This window comes from Brassica napus, chromosome A5, assembly GCF_020379485.1.
Source record: "Brassica napus cultivar Da-Ae chromosome A5, Da-Ae, whole genome shotgun sequence".
Taxonomy (NCBI): Eukaryota; Viridiplantae; Streptophyta; class Magnoliopsida; order Brassicales; family Brassicaceae; genus Brassica; species Brassica napus.
Genome location: NC_063438.1, coordinates 13,449,014 through 13,466,893, shown reverse-complemented (window position 1 = coordinate 13,466,893; position 17,880 = coordinate 13,449,014). Strand labels below are relative to the sequence as shown.

The following is a 17,880-nucleotide window of genomic DNA, read 5'->3' as shown; positions in this document are numbered from 1 at the left end:
AGTCTCCAGAGATATGTAACTCGTCCATCCAGAGCACGTGCTTGTCCTTCTGAATCTCTGAAAACACCAAACTCATCTGCTCTGAGATAAACCAAAACCTGCAGTATCTTCTGCTCTTGTATCTCACTATGTTCTGTGATTGTGGAAACCGAAATTCGCACTGTCGATTTCCGTTTTAATTAAGAAAGTAGGAGAACCCTAGTTTCCCAGAGGTCCCGGATATTTGCTAATACCACATGCCAAGAAATCCGAACGCGAAACAAGAACAATAATAAAATCAAAAATCAAAAAAGAGAGCAAGATAGTTCTTATTCCGAATCTGAGTTTGAGCGTTTACAACAAGGTAAGTGCCTACGTTTGAGCGTTTACAACAAGGTAAGTGCTAAGTTTTTGCTGTGAAAAAGTTCTTCTCTCTGCATGTCGCCTAGGACTCCTTATATACTCGCTCGTAAGCCGGTTTACGCTTTTTCCCTTCTGCCCTTAAGCCGTCATAGCTTAAAAATGGAGATATTCTGTTTTTCCCGATCTTCATGATTATCTTCGGAAACTTCAGATTTATCCGCGCAAACTTGATGTTTATCCTTTCCTTACGAACCAAGCATAATCCGTCATACGGCTTATGGGCTTTTTGTTAAGAAATTGTAAGTGGGCTTCGAGCTGCGTTTTAGGCCTCTTTGGGCCGTCTTTGACTCGAAACGTTTATTACGGTTTCATCGATAAAAACAAAATTTCCGCGGTAAGTTTGATTCATGACTCCGAGTGACAAAAAAACATGAAATGGTTTAGCCACGGTTTTCGGGAGATAGCATTAAAGGGTAGACGAGAATGCATGGATTCGTGTCGTATCGATGTTTTAAGAGAGCTCGATCGCTACGTAACGATCGAACCATACATGTGCTCGGTCGCTATGTAGCGACCGAGTTGAACGCGTGCTCGGCCGCTACACAGCGACCGATCTTGGCTCGAGTTTGGTCGTTACGTAGCGGACCGAGCCGTACGCACGCTCGGTCGCTATGTAGCGACCGAGCTTGGCTCGAGCTCGGTCAGTACGGCTCGGTCGCTACGTCGCGTGCTCGGTCGCTACGTAGCGACCAAGATTGGCTCAAGCTTGGTCGCTACGTAGCGACCGAGCCATGTGCATGCCTGGTCGCTGCGTAGCAACCGAGCTTGGCTTGTCTGTGGTCCGATTGCCATACTCGAGCTTATCCGTGGCTGATTTAGATACGTGTATGTTGCCTTGAGACAATCAGTACTTGGTTCGATCGAGATTAGAACAAGATTTTACCGCAGAGTTCTTTGTAATGAAATTTTGACGAAGTATAACTTTCGTGATAAGATGCTCACGCTCATTTTTGTGGAGGTTTGGACATTAACTTCGTCGTAACCGTTTTCGACCTCGAAACTGATTAGTATCGATCGATGGTTTATGGGTTCCGTTGATTGATGTTCCCCCCTAGTGTCATGGGAAATCTGTAGAACTCATGCTTCTTCCATGGCAAGGCCACGGTACTCAATGATCTTTTCTTCTCTGTAGTCCTCATCATACTCATCTGGTTCCGGTGCACTGAAAAGAGGACATCAGGTTATGTATAACTAATAAAATTGTACTACTGTTGATAGATCTATATCGATTTTTCTGAATCGAGAAGATTGGTTAGTAATAATCATTCTCCCAACTGTTGATAGATCTTTCTGGAAAATCGTCTTTCCCATTCACATGGTGGTCACTGTCGATCAGTGCTTCCAACGCTTTGTCGATTGTCTCTTCAGACTTCTCGTTGATCAATGCTTCAGGTTGAGTGTCGATCGATGCTTCATTTTCCAATTCCACTTCAGCTCCATTGTTGCTGTAACAAACTGCAATGAATCCTGGATCATCTCTAATCTCCATGTATCCTGCCTGTTGCTTGACAATTTTCATTGGATCATAATAGATAGTAGGTTCTATGAGTGTCAGGCACAACTTGTTGGTTTGTATGTCACAAAGTGCTCCTACAGTAGCCATGAAGGCTCTCCCAAGTAGTAGAGAAGAATTCCAGTTGAGCTTGATGTCCAAGACATGGAAGTCTACTAGAACTAGGGCATTACCAATCTGCACCTCAAGGTTTCTGATGATTCCTCCTGAATTCCTGTAAGAACAATTGACAAAACTGAATGAATCCTCTGAAGGCTCTATCCTCAAAACCTAGATGGTCTGCCATCACCTTTGGTAGAATGTTGACTGAAGAACATGTGTCGCAGAGCGCACTAGGGTAGTCGATGCCTCCTATCAAACATGGTACTACAAACTTTTCAAGATCGCTCTTCTTCTTCTTCAGTGTAATCCTCTGTCTCATCTTCTCTCTGACCTGGTAGAACATTCTCCTAATGTCTTATTTAGTCTCCTTGGTCTCTCTGAAGAACATCCATAGTATGTGGGTAAAGTAAGCCTCCTTAAATGGCTTGTCCATTGGAATCTTTAGAATCCTCTTTGTGAAACTATCCATCTCCTTATCATTAGTTCCTCTCTTCAGATGCTTAGGAACCTTTTTTTCTTTCTTTAAAGTCCTTTTCACAGTAGCCTGTTCAACTAACAAAGGCTCTGGTGCATCTTTAGATTGCTCACTGATATTGTTTGTTGATGTCTCTGAAGGTTGAGATGGGTTTTTGAGTGCATTCAACACATTTGATGTTACATATGTACATTTGCTATGGATACAACAATTTTACGAAAAAAATCAAGTCTGATAGTGCACACGTGTAAATAGAGAAGGGTGCTGACGTGGCAAAATTTATCGTCAAAATCAAAATAACCTAGGGGTTAATTTGATCCTAATCGTCAGCGGGATTGACCGGAAAGGCTATGGTTTCATCACCCCCGATGATGGCGGGCACAATGAGCTTTTTTGTTCATCAGTCTTCAACATGAAGCAGATTAGCACCCGTCAAAACGGCGATGGTTGTTTCAATTGCGGCGAGGCCAGCCATATGGCTAAGGTTGCGCCAGCGAACAAAGCTTCGGAAGAGATGGTCTCAGATCGGGTTGCGAAGGTTCCTGCTACTGGTGCGTATGCTTCTACTTAGGGATGTTATAATGGGTTTTGTTAGCGGGTTTTTAATGAGTTAAAAAATGCACATTTAGACCCATTTAGTTAAATGGATTTTAAATGGGTAGTTTTGTTAAGATTCATTTATTAAATGGCCTTTACTTAAAATTAATGGGGACCCTCTCAATCCATTTAACTTAATATAATTAATTAATTATTTATTGTAGGAAAATGTGATGAGAAATATCCAATAATAGCACTAAAAGTTTTGGTCACAAATATAGACTCTAAGAATCAAAATGACCAAAATGTTTTATTAAAGAGTAAATATACATTTATACCCCTAGGGTTAATTAATCCAAACCTTAGGGTTTAGAGTTAAGGGGTGGGTATTTGGTATTGAGGTTTAAAATTTTTTAAAATAAAAACTAAATATTAAAAATTTTAAAATAAAAATTTTAAAAATTGTTTCAAAAATTGTTTTTGAATTACAAAAAGAAAAATTAAAAAAAAAACTAAAAACAAAATCAAAAAAAAATTGCAAAAAAAAAAAATTATAAAAAGTTTGAATTTGAAAACATATAATCTAAAACTATAAAAAAATTTAATTTTTATAATTTTTATAGTTTTTTATTTATTTTTTAATTTTTTTTATTATTTTTTATATATCTAGGATATTAGGGTCTTTTACCTATTAAATGAAACATTTTGGTCACTTTCCTCCTTGTGGTCTACTTTTGTGACCAAAACTTGAAAATTATCTATTTATGAGAATTGCCCAGATGTGATTGTATAGTTTTGGCGAAAATTTTGATTTTACGATTTATGCTGAAAATTCCGATTTTGCAGTTTTGGCAAAAAAAATTGGATTTTATAGTTTTGACGGAAACACACATTTTCTGGTTTTGGCGCAAAAATCTGATTATGCGGTTTTGGCGAGAAAACTTAATTTTACGGTTTTAGCGAGAAAACTCAATTTTTACGGTTTTGGTAGAAAAACTCGATTTTACGGTTTTGGCGGGAAAACTCGATTTTACGACTTTTGCGGGAAAACTAAAATTTTTACGGTTTCGGCGGAAATACTCGATTTTACGGTTTTGGCAGGAAAACTCGGTTTTAAGGTTTTGGCCGGAAAACTCGGTTTTAAGGTTTTGGCGGGAAAGCTCAATTTTACGGGTTTGGTGGGAATACTCGGTTTTACGGTTTGGCGGGAAAACTCGATTGTACGGTTTTTGCGGGAAAACTCAGTTCTACGGTTTTGGCGGAAAAACTCGGTTTTAAGGTTTTAGCGGGAAAACTCGATTTTGCGTTTTGGCGAAAAAATCGGTTCTACGGTTTTGGTAAGAAAACTCGGTTCTACGGTTTTGGCGGAAAAAATCTGCTTTTACGGTTTTGACGGAAAAACTTGATTTTACGGTTTTGGCGGGAAAATTCGGTTTTTACATTTCTGCATACTCTTGATGCGCAGGTGAATACTTGACTGTTTTTTCTTTGCCCAAAAGTGACTCTTAACCATCCATATGGTACATTAGATATGAATAGACTTAGAGGGATATTTTTTTTAGTATTGGTTGGAACTTAAAGATAGTTGAGAGAGCTCTTAGCTTTGACTTTTTTTGATTCTTACTTACGGTTGTTCTATGCTCTTTGATTTACTGTGTCAAACAAACAGAGTGTGCTTCAGTTTATGGTCTTCTCATATTTCTGATGTGATCACATTGGCTTGACCCAGTACCGGCCCTGGATACAAGCCAAAGAAGTGTTGGCTTCCGGCCTTTTTTTAAAATAACTAATATTTCGGCCTTCAATTTTACAAAGTCTCCAGTAGGGTAGTTGGTTTGAAGCTGTAATTTGTATGTCTGAGGTTAGAGATTCGCAGTTGACCAACCACATTTTCTACATTTTACTATGTAATAGGTCCTAATAATTTTTTCGGCTTCAAGACTATCCCCTTCTTATTATTTGCGGAAAACTTTTTAAAATAAACCTTAGCTTCATGTTGGATTAACAATTTTGCCATTTCCTAGGTATTAAGACCACATTTCAGCTCACATCTTTTTTGTAATAGCCTTCTTTAGCTTTGAGTAATTACATGTCATGCCATTGGCACAAACATATAGTATAAGTTTTATTTTATGGATCTTTCATGTAAACATAATTATATTTAATGGTTTATCTATTCTATTAAAACTGAAACATATTTTAGAAATCTATTCTATTAAAATTGAAACACATTTTAGAAATTGGCATTGACATTACAAAGAAAATTACAATATGTGCCATTGAGTTTTGATTACAGGGATATTTCTAATTCATATTTGTATCCAAAAAATATCACCAACCACTTAATTAATTTATGCAGGAGTCACTTAATTCTTTTATATTTTTTGTTTCAAATATATGGCATATCACTATTTAAACGTGTTTTTATTTTCAATGGTTAAATTCTTCTTCATTTTGACTATTTAGTGATTTGAGTATACTAATTACTAAACCATAAAAAGTAAACTTTTTCGTTGGAATGTCTAATAAATATGTATAGGTTTATCAGTTTTTTATTTCTAATTAAGAGTATAAAGACTAACCTGTAGACTAAAATAGTTTAATCAATGTACACGGACTTACTGGTTTATCGGATTTTTATTGGTTCATTTAATTCAACTTTTATTGGAATAGTTTTGACTAAAGGTATACAAACAAACAACACATATCATAAAATGATTATTTATTTTAAAATAAATATTATAATTTTTTCATAAATTATGATCGTGTGTATCTATATACTATTAAAGTAGAATCTCTACTAGGATTCTGCTCATAGTTTTTGAAGTTATTTACAAGAGAGTGTCATTACCTAATTTAGTTTTTTTTTTTAAATCAATTCACTTGCTATATTTATACCCTATCATTTTAAAAAAGTTTTTGATCCGTAATTAATTCGCTTACCATATTTATAACAAATCATATTTATAACCAAAATATTTATAACAATCCTGCACCATATTTATAACTGTTCGAATTTATTATATAAAATTTTTATTTAAAAAAAAAACAAATTTCGCGCTTTGAAAGCGCGGATCCAAATCTAGTGTTCTACTAAAATTAAAGTACATTTTACAATTTTCCAATGTTATTACAAAGAAAACTACAATATGTGCCCTTGAGTTTTGATTAAGGGAATATTTCTAATTCATATTTATATTCAAAAAATATCACCAACCCCTTAGTTAATGTAAAGGTCACTTAATTCTTTTATATATTTTATTTCAAATATATGGTCTTTTTTTTGGTGAAACTCAAATATATGATCATATCACTATTTAAACGTGTTTTTATTTTCAATGATTTCTTCATTTTTTTTTTGAAAAAGAACATAATTTTTCTTCATTTTGACTATTTAGTGATTTTACTATACTAATAACTAAACCATAAAAAATAAACTGGTTCCTTGGAATGTCCAATAAATATGTATGGGTTTATCAGTTTTATAGATTTCTAATTAAGGGTATACAGATTAGCCCATTAACTAAAATAATTTAATCAATGAACACGAACTTACCGGTTTATTGGAATTTTTATTGGTTCATTTTAACTTTTTATTGGATTTTTTTTTAACTAAAGGTATACAAACAAACAGCACATGTCATATAATGATTTATTTATCTAAAAATAAAATATTATAATTTCGTTATAAATTATGATTGTGTGTTATATAAATAAATATTCTAATTTAAGTTAGTTTACAAAAACAACCATTTTAAATTTTATACACACAATGTACAAAACCTAAATACATAAAATATTTAGGAAATTATATTTTTATTTCAATTTTTATTTATAAACTAGCAAGTAATCATGCGGATCAAAATCTAGTATATATTAAAAACAAAAAGATTATACCATCCATATATAGTAAATATTAATTTCGTTCAGAAATTTACAATGGAAGTTTTATTATGAAAACCATAACATAATGAGGAGTATTTTATTTATAGAAACAAAAGATTATATCATTCATTTATAGCAAATAAAAAGAATGTTGACCAATATACATTCGAATATAGGAAATTAATTATAAATATTTATTACATAAGATGTGTTACCAAATATGGAAGATTTATCATGAATATATATATAAACACAATGAGAGCATACGATCAATTCACAATAAGAAGAAAAATACATAATACCAAAAGGTAAATCAAGTTAGAAATTCTTCTTTTTTTTACTATACAAAATTTTAGTTTTTTTGTAATTTTATTTATTCATATTGATGTATATACGTTTTAATATATGTAAAAGTATGTATTTCATCAGAATTTTTTCTCTAAGAGTTCTTACACCAGAATCTCGTCTAATGTTCATGGTAAAATCTGTATGTTTTGTTTCTTTGAAGGATATTCAGTAAAGAGTAATTCTAACTTATACAAAGATAACATGGCAACCAAGAAAAGTTTATCTCTTCTGTTGTCTTTGTTGATGGTCTTTACTCTCATAAGCCTTTTTCCTACAATTACAGGTAATATATCTTATTATATATTTATTTATTTTAATTGAAGGAATATTTTATTTTATGTTTTTATTTTCTTAAAAGCAAAAGAAAAATGTGATACAATCTGTAATACTTTGAAAAAATCAAGAACTTTTTAACTGATTCATTTTTATTTGACAAAAAACTGATTCATTTATTGAAAAGAAAAGACTTAAGAAGTTGAGTTTAAGTATTTTAATATACTGATTTTTCAATTTTTTATTTAAAACTTGTGTTAACTTTTATGATCAAAATAGGCAAAGAAGGAGAATGCCAACCACAAGGAAAATGCGAGGGCCAGACGCCGGTATTGACATGCAAAAAAAAATGTTTTCATCTGGGTTACGAACTTGGAGGAACTTGCTTAACTCATATAGGTGGTCCAAACGAGCAAACTACTTATTATTGTTGCTGCAATGTACCTTCTTGGTCGTAATTTAATATGTATCCGCCACTTTTTTTCATCCAAAAAGTTAGTATCCTCAAATTAATATGTCTGGTATTCAAATATGATGTATTTGTTATTTTCATGCAAAGCAAGCGCTACAATTATATACTTTTATTTACAGACTAGCTCTTATATTTTTAATAGGTTAAAACCTTTCGTCAAAATAAAATAAAATATAAGAGCACTAAAACCATCATCCCATTCTTTCACTCCGTGTCCTTTAGCTTCCACCTTTATGACCGTTGTGTACCGCGTCGAATCTAAAGGTTTTATTGGTTTTTTTTTTTTGGCAACAAAGGTTTTATTGCTTATTTATTAGTTTATTTGAATTATTACCAACTTGAGGGGAAAAAATGCAAAATCATTTGCAGAAACAAATTCAGCAGATGTTTAACCTAAAAAAGAGCACTAAAATCAAATAATTAACATTTGATCCAAAAAACAATTCTAGAATCTCGTCGATAAAAAAAATAAAAATGCATAAATCTCATTTGACCAAAAAAGTACACTAATCTCTATAGAGAAAGATATCATTACACCGTTCCTAGGACTATGACGGATCTGGATATCCGTGATATTTAGAATTTCCGGATCAGTAGATTTAATACCCGGATCAGGATTTGTGGCTTTTGAATATCCAGATTTCGGATATCCGTCTAGATAATATATTATCCGCGGAGATCCGTAAAATTAACTTAAAAAAAATTTAAAATACTAAAATTTTAGAAATAATAAATAAATTAAATATTTATACAAGCTTTATATATATAACTAGAACTTGACCCGCACCCCCGTGCGGGTGTTTGATTTAATTTGTGTTTAACATAAAATCATAAACTGCTCGTTTGATTAAAAAATTCCATATATATTTTTTATGTTTTGTAATGTACATATAGAGTAGAATCGTCTATGTAATCTTTCTCATATCATAATTGTAATATCATAACAAATCAGCGTTAAAAAAAGAGAATAAAATATATTATTTTATAATATAGATGTTTGATAATAATTTTTTTTATTTGTACATAATATTATATTATTTTTTTATAACTTAATGTAATTTGATGTAATTGTATAATTCATATATTGACCTGTTGTTTTTCTGTTAAGGAAAACATGCCTAAAATTTAATTTTTGCGTTAGTTTTCTATGAATTATTATTAATTTTATGATATTTTATTTTCTTGAAAATTGAACTCTCAAAATTTTTATATTTGACTAAACTAAATAAAGTAATACTATATTTAAAATTCTTTTATATAAGATATACTATATATTTTAGTTTTTTTTTTATTTTCACTATAAAGAAACAACAACCATTGTAATTAATTAATTTAAATTAATTTTAAATGTAGTGGCAGAATCTATAAAGAAAAAATACAAAAAGGAAATATATAATTTATAATAAATGCAATGACTAAATGTGTAAATAAAAGAAAGTAATTAATCTGCTATCCATGTTTCCAAACAATTCTCATTTATATTATATCCTTGTTTCCAAACAATTCTCATTTATGTTTTATCCATGTTTCCAAACAGTACTAAAAGGTACTTCAGTTTTAATAATATAGATATCTATTTACTGTTATTAAGGAAATGTTTATTTTTATGTTTATATTTTTTTAAAATCATTAGTTTAATAACAAGAGATTTTAACAAAATCCCAAATTCTCGTAGAACTCTTGTTCCAATACATCCCCTTTGATGTTGTTGATTTTTTACAAATACCATTTTAAAGTAATATAAAATCAATGTTCACACTTTACACGGATGATGTAAAGTTCAAATAGATTGAAAGAGTAGAATTACATAACATCTATTTTGCTGGGTTTGATGAGTATTTAATTGATTTTATTAAATGGCAGAATTTAATAGAATTAAAAAATTCTGTCAGTTTAATAGAATTAAAATGTAGACGTTTTTTTCTATTGGCATATGCTCTTGATTGTGACTTGGGCTGGTTCAATGCTTTGACTTCGTTAAAGATAAATATTTTCTTTAATTATCAAGAATGACTTAACGTTTTTGATTTCTTGTTTCAGTCTTTCAGATTTTTTTGGGAAAACTTAATTTAGTTATTAAGCATCATGAGAAGAAAAAAAAAAGAAATTCAAATTTCAAGTATGGTGGTACCATAGTTATAAACAACATTCTGATCTTTGAGAGATCAAGTTCTATGGACGAAAATGAATTTTGTGAGCCGACACCGCAAACTAATTTTGGGAGAAGTCTGCTACATATAAATCGTTTGCCACAGGAAATAGAATTGTTGTTGATATTGTTCAAAACATTCATATTACGTCAATGCTTTAACGTGAGTAGTAGAAAGATTGACACGAAAAAAATAAAAATGAAAAATCTCATATCAATGTGACTGAAAATGACTTGTTTATTGTACTTTCTAAAGTCAACGTGGTTAAAAATAACCAAAGAGAATGGTGGTTTTGATGCCACAAACAATATCATGATATGCATATTTGCAACAACAAAAAAATGTCCTTGGAAAAATAATCCTAAAAACATACAAGTTAGATTTTATAAATCAACATGAGAGAATTATGAAAATAGTTGTATGTAAAATGTGAATTTATGAGCATGAAATACATATTCTTTAAAAAAAATTATAATATTTTAAATTTTTATTTAAATCCAAAAGAGTTGTAGATTAGTTTTTCTAAACTCTTAAGAGATGGTGAAAATATGAATGATTTTGAGTTATGTCAAAAAATGTGGGGAGGGGGGAAGCTTTAATTACCATATAAAGTTGTTGACAAGAGGCCAAATGAAATTAGTGATAATTATCACAATATGATTTAATAAATAAACTAGTATCATGCACTGAGTTTTGTGTATATTGGTTAATCTAAACTATTAAAATAAGAGTACAAATTTGAAATAACCCTATTTTTTTCTACAGAATTACAAGTGAATACCACTCCTTTTTTTTACTCTTTAACGAAAAATAATTTTAGTAAATGAAATTACAATATACATAATAAATATTGTTTCCTGAAAATCGTATGTGCTACACCAAATTATCTAATATTTAGCTAATATAAAAGATTGGAATATTTCATTTCCTAAACAAATATAAAACACAAAAGCAAAAATCTGTGACAACGTTATGTTGTTGGCACTAGTGCGTACTTTAATTTTGGGTGAATTTTTATCTGATTTTAATACCATGAGTGGTTTAAAATGTATGTTTTCAAAAAAAAATGATTTGAATACAAATTAAAAATGTTAAATGTTTATCAAAAGATTTAGAAGTGTGTCTCTAATCCTTTCTCATTCAACCAAATTAATAAACAGATTACTAACAACTTTCAAAATTTTATTTTTAATCTCTTTATTTTCAAATCATATGGAATTTGAAGATAAAAGAAAGTGGAGACATGAAAATTACGAACAAATATTTAGAAATAACATTATGATACATCTTTCTTCTATGGTTTTGATATTTATTTAAAAAAAGTTTTCTTAACTCAGTAGTTTAAATATGTAAACATGTCAGCATAATTTGGAAGTAAATTTAGAAATCGTAGTCTCACTAAGAGACAAAGGATAGATATCCTAAAAGGAGAACTCTAACATGTTATTGATCAATAAACATCAAAGTTTTGTTTTTCGAGTTAACAAGAGGAGCACAAACCAGAAAAGATGAGTTGTACAACTAATATTCGACATCTATGCAAAAATGAAAATAACACGTGCGGGTCAAACTCTAATTGTATCTTTTTTAAAAAAAAATGACATAAACCATTAGACAATTGATCTCAAATGGACCTATCTCAAGACATTATGTTCAATTTGTTGACAACCTCAGATCATTTTATTAAAGGTGAATCATGAGATCAATTGGTCATATCATCAAAAGGAATAGATAGCTTGTGAATTAAGATGAGGTTTAGCAATAAGTCTACCTATATGACTGGAAATCCCAAGAAATAGGTTCAAGGAGACAACTAAGTCAAACAAAATCTGCTCAAAGCACTGTCAGTCTTTGGCCTATATCCAGTTCCTATGATGATTAAACATTACTACATGTAAGGAATAGATGATAAACATTAGCTTTTAATAATTTGAGTCCATTGTTTTGAGATATGAATGGAGTAGTACATGATAATCCTCTAAACAAATCTAATGGCAAATTATCTTGTAAGTGTGAAATGGGACAGTTTCTAGGAGAATGAATGAAATGCTATATTCTCCAAGTTCACTCATGATTAACCAGACATGTTCACGGCCAAAAATGAACACAACAGAGAACCTAGTTCTGTGAGAGAATGAGGTTGTGTTATAGTTATTGTCTAGGTTTACATCAAAGCCCGGGTGGTTCAAGACATCATGTTCACTACCTGACCGAGTAAATCCGATAGCTATTAACAATCACTGGTTCAAGGCTTAATAATTGCTACCAACTCTCATCATGCAGTAGATTTTTTGTTTTCACTTTCAAAAGTTCATTAGTTGAATCTTGTCTAGGAAGTCAAGTCTGTCAAGTCGTCTAGTGTCTAGAGTCATTTCTATTTATGTGGGGGATTGTTTGAACTATTGTTTGGAGCATTATGAAAAGTTGTTTTTTCATATGTCGAAAATAGAGTTAGTTTGAATGAGAAATGAAAATTCAAAGTAGGTTGCTTAAAATGTAACATTTGTAAAATATCTCACATTGGAAGTATGAGGAGAAAATAAGTGGAGAATTCTTTACAAAGCTCAAAGCGTTAAATACACTTTAGTTATTGAAAAAAAAGAGATATGACAAAAAGATTATTTTTATCTAAGAAAATTTGTTATATGTTGAATAAGTCAACATATTTATTATCTCTTTTAGTTTTAATTTTAACAAGAATTGAACTGTTTAACTTACAAATTAAATATTTGTATTAACAAGAATCATTTCACATTAAAATATAGTTCTCCCTTTATGACTAATTTGAAACGTTAGACTATGGTTTGTTATAAATAACAAACTCACCTTTTCTCATAGATATAACAAACTCTATGAATTGAATACATTATTTTTTTTCTTTGTCTTTGGTGTAGAATACAACACAAAACTTAGGTTCGACATATTATATTCTCCGGTGATGGGAGATAGAAATATATACAGTTGTATCATAGGATTTTGGAACGCCACGAAACAGTCACACTACAAAGTGTATACAGAATTAAAGAAAGAGTGTCTCGCCTCTGCAAACCAGTTTTTCTTTCCAAATTCATTTATCGGTATTCATATTATTTTTCAATTAATTTATGCAAATATTTTACTATTATTCAGTTTCCCCTATTATAATTTTTGTTCGTACAAGATAAATAAGCTACAGGTTATATATAATGTCATTTGATTGGTAACAACACTATGTCAGTTCTGAAATCCTTAAGTTAGTGGAATGTATCAGACTCTTGATGAGCCTCTTGGCGACTCAAATCAACACTACTTCAAACTGGTTAGAGAAAAAATGGCTAGTTGAAGCATCCTTTGGAAGGTTTTGTAGCGGCGCTGCTTTGGGACCAAATAGCCCAAGGAAGCAATATCGAATCAAAACATCATGAGCAGATGGAACTGTATATTATTGTGATAGTCAAACACATGACCATCCTTGTGAAACATACAGAAAAAAAACTCAAGTAGAAACAAATAACTCCATTGAATCATATCACATTTTCTGGGTTTTTACTGGGTCAACTGGTGTCGGCCACGGGTAAAAAAACGGGGTTTTGGGTTTTATCGGATTTTATTTGGTGAGGCTTTTTTTTATTAAATCCAAATATTGTGAAAACATATCAATTGGTAAAACCTCTGATAAATTGCTACATGAAGAATATAAGACAGACTGGATTATATATGGTCACCGGATTCACGGTTTGACCGTGGGTTCGAATCGGGTATAGAAACACTATTTATATCTTAATTAGTCTATAAACCACATATGTACCCAGTAAATGGAGTTAAATAATTTATAAAATAGAATACTTTCTTTGCACTATTTAAATGTAGATGCACTATTGGTCCTCATCATTCGGTTTTGGTTTGGGTATTTCGGTTGTTGGTGTTTTAGTTCTATAAATTTAGGAATCATTTAGGTTTTTACAATGTTTGGTTCGGGTTTCAGTTGGGTTGTTTTGGGTTTTGGCCCGGTTTGGTCGCAAAGTTGGAAACCGAATAATATCGAAAAAATGGGTCCGATTCGGCTGATTCAGTTTTTTTGTTAATTTTGGATTTATCGTTAAAACATCGGATAATTTTGGTTTTTAGTTTAAATTTTGGGTAATTCGGATAATTTTTATTTCTTCGAATAAAATAATATTCTGATAATTCGATTTTTAAATATTTGGTTTATAAATAGTATTCTAGGATATTTGGTTAGTTAGGATCGAATCTAATTAATATTTGTAGTTAAATAATTTGTATTTTAGAAATTTGGGTATCCATTCGATTTTTGGTTTGGTTCCCATTTTTCGTTCCAAAGATATAGGATCCTCTCATTTATGAAATTTGGTTCAGTTTCTATTTCATTTATGAAATTTGGTTCAGTTTATGAATTTTTCTATATATAATTGAATTATTTTAACTATTCTAAAAAAAATCAAATAGATATTCCCATATTTTCTCTAAATGACATCTGAATAAAATATTTTCATATCTTTTTTAACATTATAAATATATATTTTATTTTTCATTAAAGAAAAAATTTTAAAATATTTAATTACTTTCGTATTTACTTATAATATAAATGTATATTTCGTTTTCACTTAAAAAAACTTTTAAATATTTAATTAATTTTGTAATTATTAAAATATAAATGTATATTTCATTTTTAATAAAATAAACCTTTAAGTATCTAATTAATAAGTAATTATATTAAACTCATGTACAATTTTGTATTAAATTTGTGATATTAATTTAACATAATATATTTCAATTAAATCTTTCATCTCTAACAATTAGGATTTGTTAATTTATAATTTTGTACCACACTGTTGAAAATATGATATCAATATGAATGATCGGTCTACAAATTCTAATTTGGAAGTGCATTCACTTTCTGTAATTAAATATAGTGGTCGGTTTAGTTTTATTTTCAATAATAGAAGTATATGGCTGCTTTTTAAAAAAAAAAGAAAATCAAGCTTATTTTTATGTAGGCCATATTTAAATATTATTCATTAATTTAATCGTTTTTTTGTTTTTGTTTTTGTTTTATCCTGTGCAATTTTGAATGTGCAATATGTATTGTATCAATTTATGTCATTAACATAAATGACAGATGAATGATTGAAAAATATTTTTCATGAGAATATTTTTATTTTCAGTGTGGTTATTATCAAATGTAGTTGTAGGTTTAAGTATTAATTATATAACATGGTGTATGATAGATGAAGAATTGCAAATAAAAGTTTAACATTGAAATATTCATTGTAAATAATCCAAGAGTTTTGGGGGTAGAAAAGTTTAAGTCACCAATAGACAACATAAGAAACATCAAAAAACATAGATGATAAAAAAAAATTCAGGTTTAAAATAATAAAAAGAAATACAATGTTACAATTTCTGGTTTAAATGTTTAATCATTTAAATGAAGCGGACATCCTAACACTTAATATATGTTATTTATATACATATATGTATGACCAAAACATATATGGAAACCTAAAATATATGTAAGACCAAAACCTAAAATACAAATATAGTCATAAGGAAATTAATATCTAAGTTAATATTAAATTGAGACATAATGTAAAATTTTAGTTAATGTTAATGTTTTAATAAGAGTGATATCACTAATAATTTGAAACAATAAATTAAATTACTGCATGCAAACTATAAAATTGTTGTGTTTAAAAATATTATATTAAACTATTTATAATAAGATAAATGTTAAGCTCCTATATCATTAATCATGTAAATCAAAATATATATTTTTGTCAGCAATCAAATATTTATATATATATATATATATATATATATATATATATATATAACTAAAAATAATCACATGCACGGTTATGCGGATCGAGGATCTAGTTTTATAGTTAATAGTAATGTTGTTAAAAAAATAGTTGATAATAATTTCGTTAACGAATTTACAGGTATGGAAATAGGCCATTACATATACGAAAGATTTTTTTTTGTCAACACATTTACAAAAGATTATCTTGGAAAAACTTTGAAATATACACATATTTTGGTTTACAACAGAGTCCGTCTAAATACTAAAACAATTATCCATTGTTACTCAAAAAGCGCTCAGACAATTGTTAACAGTGTGCCCGCACGCATGAGATAAGCCCCTTGAAAATTCCAAAAACGATCCATTGACACTGAAACGGCTACTTCCCCATATGTATTATTTCCATCCCAAAACTCAAAGCCAAGAATAGCTCTTTCATTTTCCTCTAGCCTTCTCTCTCCTATCGATTTTTTCTTAGCTACAGAAATTAGATGGATAAGATCAAAGCCGCCATGGATCTCGGTTGCTTGTAGTTGAATTTAGGGTTTTGCCTGAAGATCTGAACTTGCTTGATCTTGATTGATGCCTTGGCTACATTTTAAGTGTGATATTCTCATTGACTTTCATATACCAAACTGGTTTCTTAATGGTCACGGAGAGAAAGCATGGAACTACAAACTGCCCATCGTCTGCTAGCGTTGTCAGTTCCTTAACACCAGTTGATGCGGTGATACAATGCTTTAGCCTAATTCATGGATTCTCTAGTGTTCTTGAAGAACTGGCTGAAGTGAAATCTATCATAAACACCTTCAATGGAGACACCTTCTGGGATCCTCTTCACTCTCTTTTGAGAACCAGCCAACTCTTTTGCACTAATAGGAGGTTTCAGATGTTTGGGTACTGCATGGTACGTACCTTAGGCTTGTAGACCTTCTCCTTAATTACACTAGGTGCAATCACACAGATAGATAAGATGTTCATTTATGAGTGTTACCGCTACTAGGTAAGTGTCGATCGACATGTATCTTTGAAAAAGGCTATGTGCCCTTTCTCTAGGGGTGCCGATCGACATAAGAGGGGTGTCAATCGACACTCTACTGCGGTATTAACCCTTGAGTGTTGAGATAGAAATTGCAGGTCGATTTTGGTCCACCTCGAGAAATTTCTACGTCCTTCCTCAATGGGTGTCAACCGACACCACTCGACATTGACCTCTGTGACTCCGTAGTCAGCTTCACTTAGTTTGTATGGCCTTTCAGGCTCGTGATGCTCATTACCTTTGGGTTTGTTTTTGATCTTTCAAGAAGCATTTGTTCTTGCCTCTTCACAACTTTAGCAGTTTGAGTAACCTTAATATCCAATTTCTTCAGATGAGTGTATTGAGCTTTAAATTTTCTATTCATCTCAATGTAGACAAAATCTAACTTTTTATTGAATTGTTCATTCATCTTCTTCTGAACCTCTAAGACCTGATCCAACATGGCTTCAAAATATTTTGAATAAAATCCAGCTTACCTAACACCTCAGCAATATGTCCTCCATCCATATTCCTAGCAGATTCATCCTGTCCAGATCTGCATTCTTGGTACTATTGTAACAAAGTTTGCAATCAGCCTTCTAGCTTCTTTTAGACTTCTAGTTTTGAAATTTTCTTCACTCGCAGCATCCAAAGCAATTTGATATCTCTAATCAATGCCATTGAAAAAGATTCCTGCTAGTTGAACTTCATTGAATCCATGATAGGACAGTCTCTCTGGGATGCTCTTAATCAGACCCATGATGTTTTGCATGCTTGTATATTACCCTGAGAAAATGAAGAGCTTTTGTTTCTAAATTCTATAACTTGCATCATTAAAGAAGCTGTTCAAAAAAACATGCTTGGTGTCATTCCAAGTAGTGAGAGATCATGGTGCCAACTGC

At 30.7% G+C, this 17,880-nt stretch overlaps 1 long non-coding RNA gene across 1 annotated transcript; it reads left to right on the top strand.

Annotated features, from left to right (window-relative positions):
- Positions 1 to 7,200: 7,200 nt before the first annotated feature.
- Positions 7,201 to 8,050, top strand: LOC111216037. The gene is made up of 3 exons (XR_002664754.2): positions 7,201 to 7,222; positions 7,423 to 7,545; positions 7,815 to 8,050. It is a non-coding gene; the product is annotated as an uncharacterized LOC111216037 (long non-coding RNA).
- Positions 8,051 to 17,880: the final 9,830 nt, after the last annotated feature.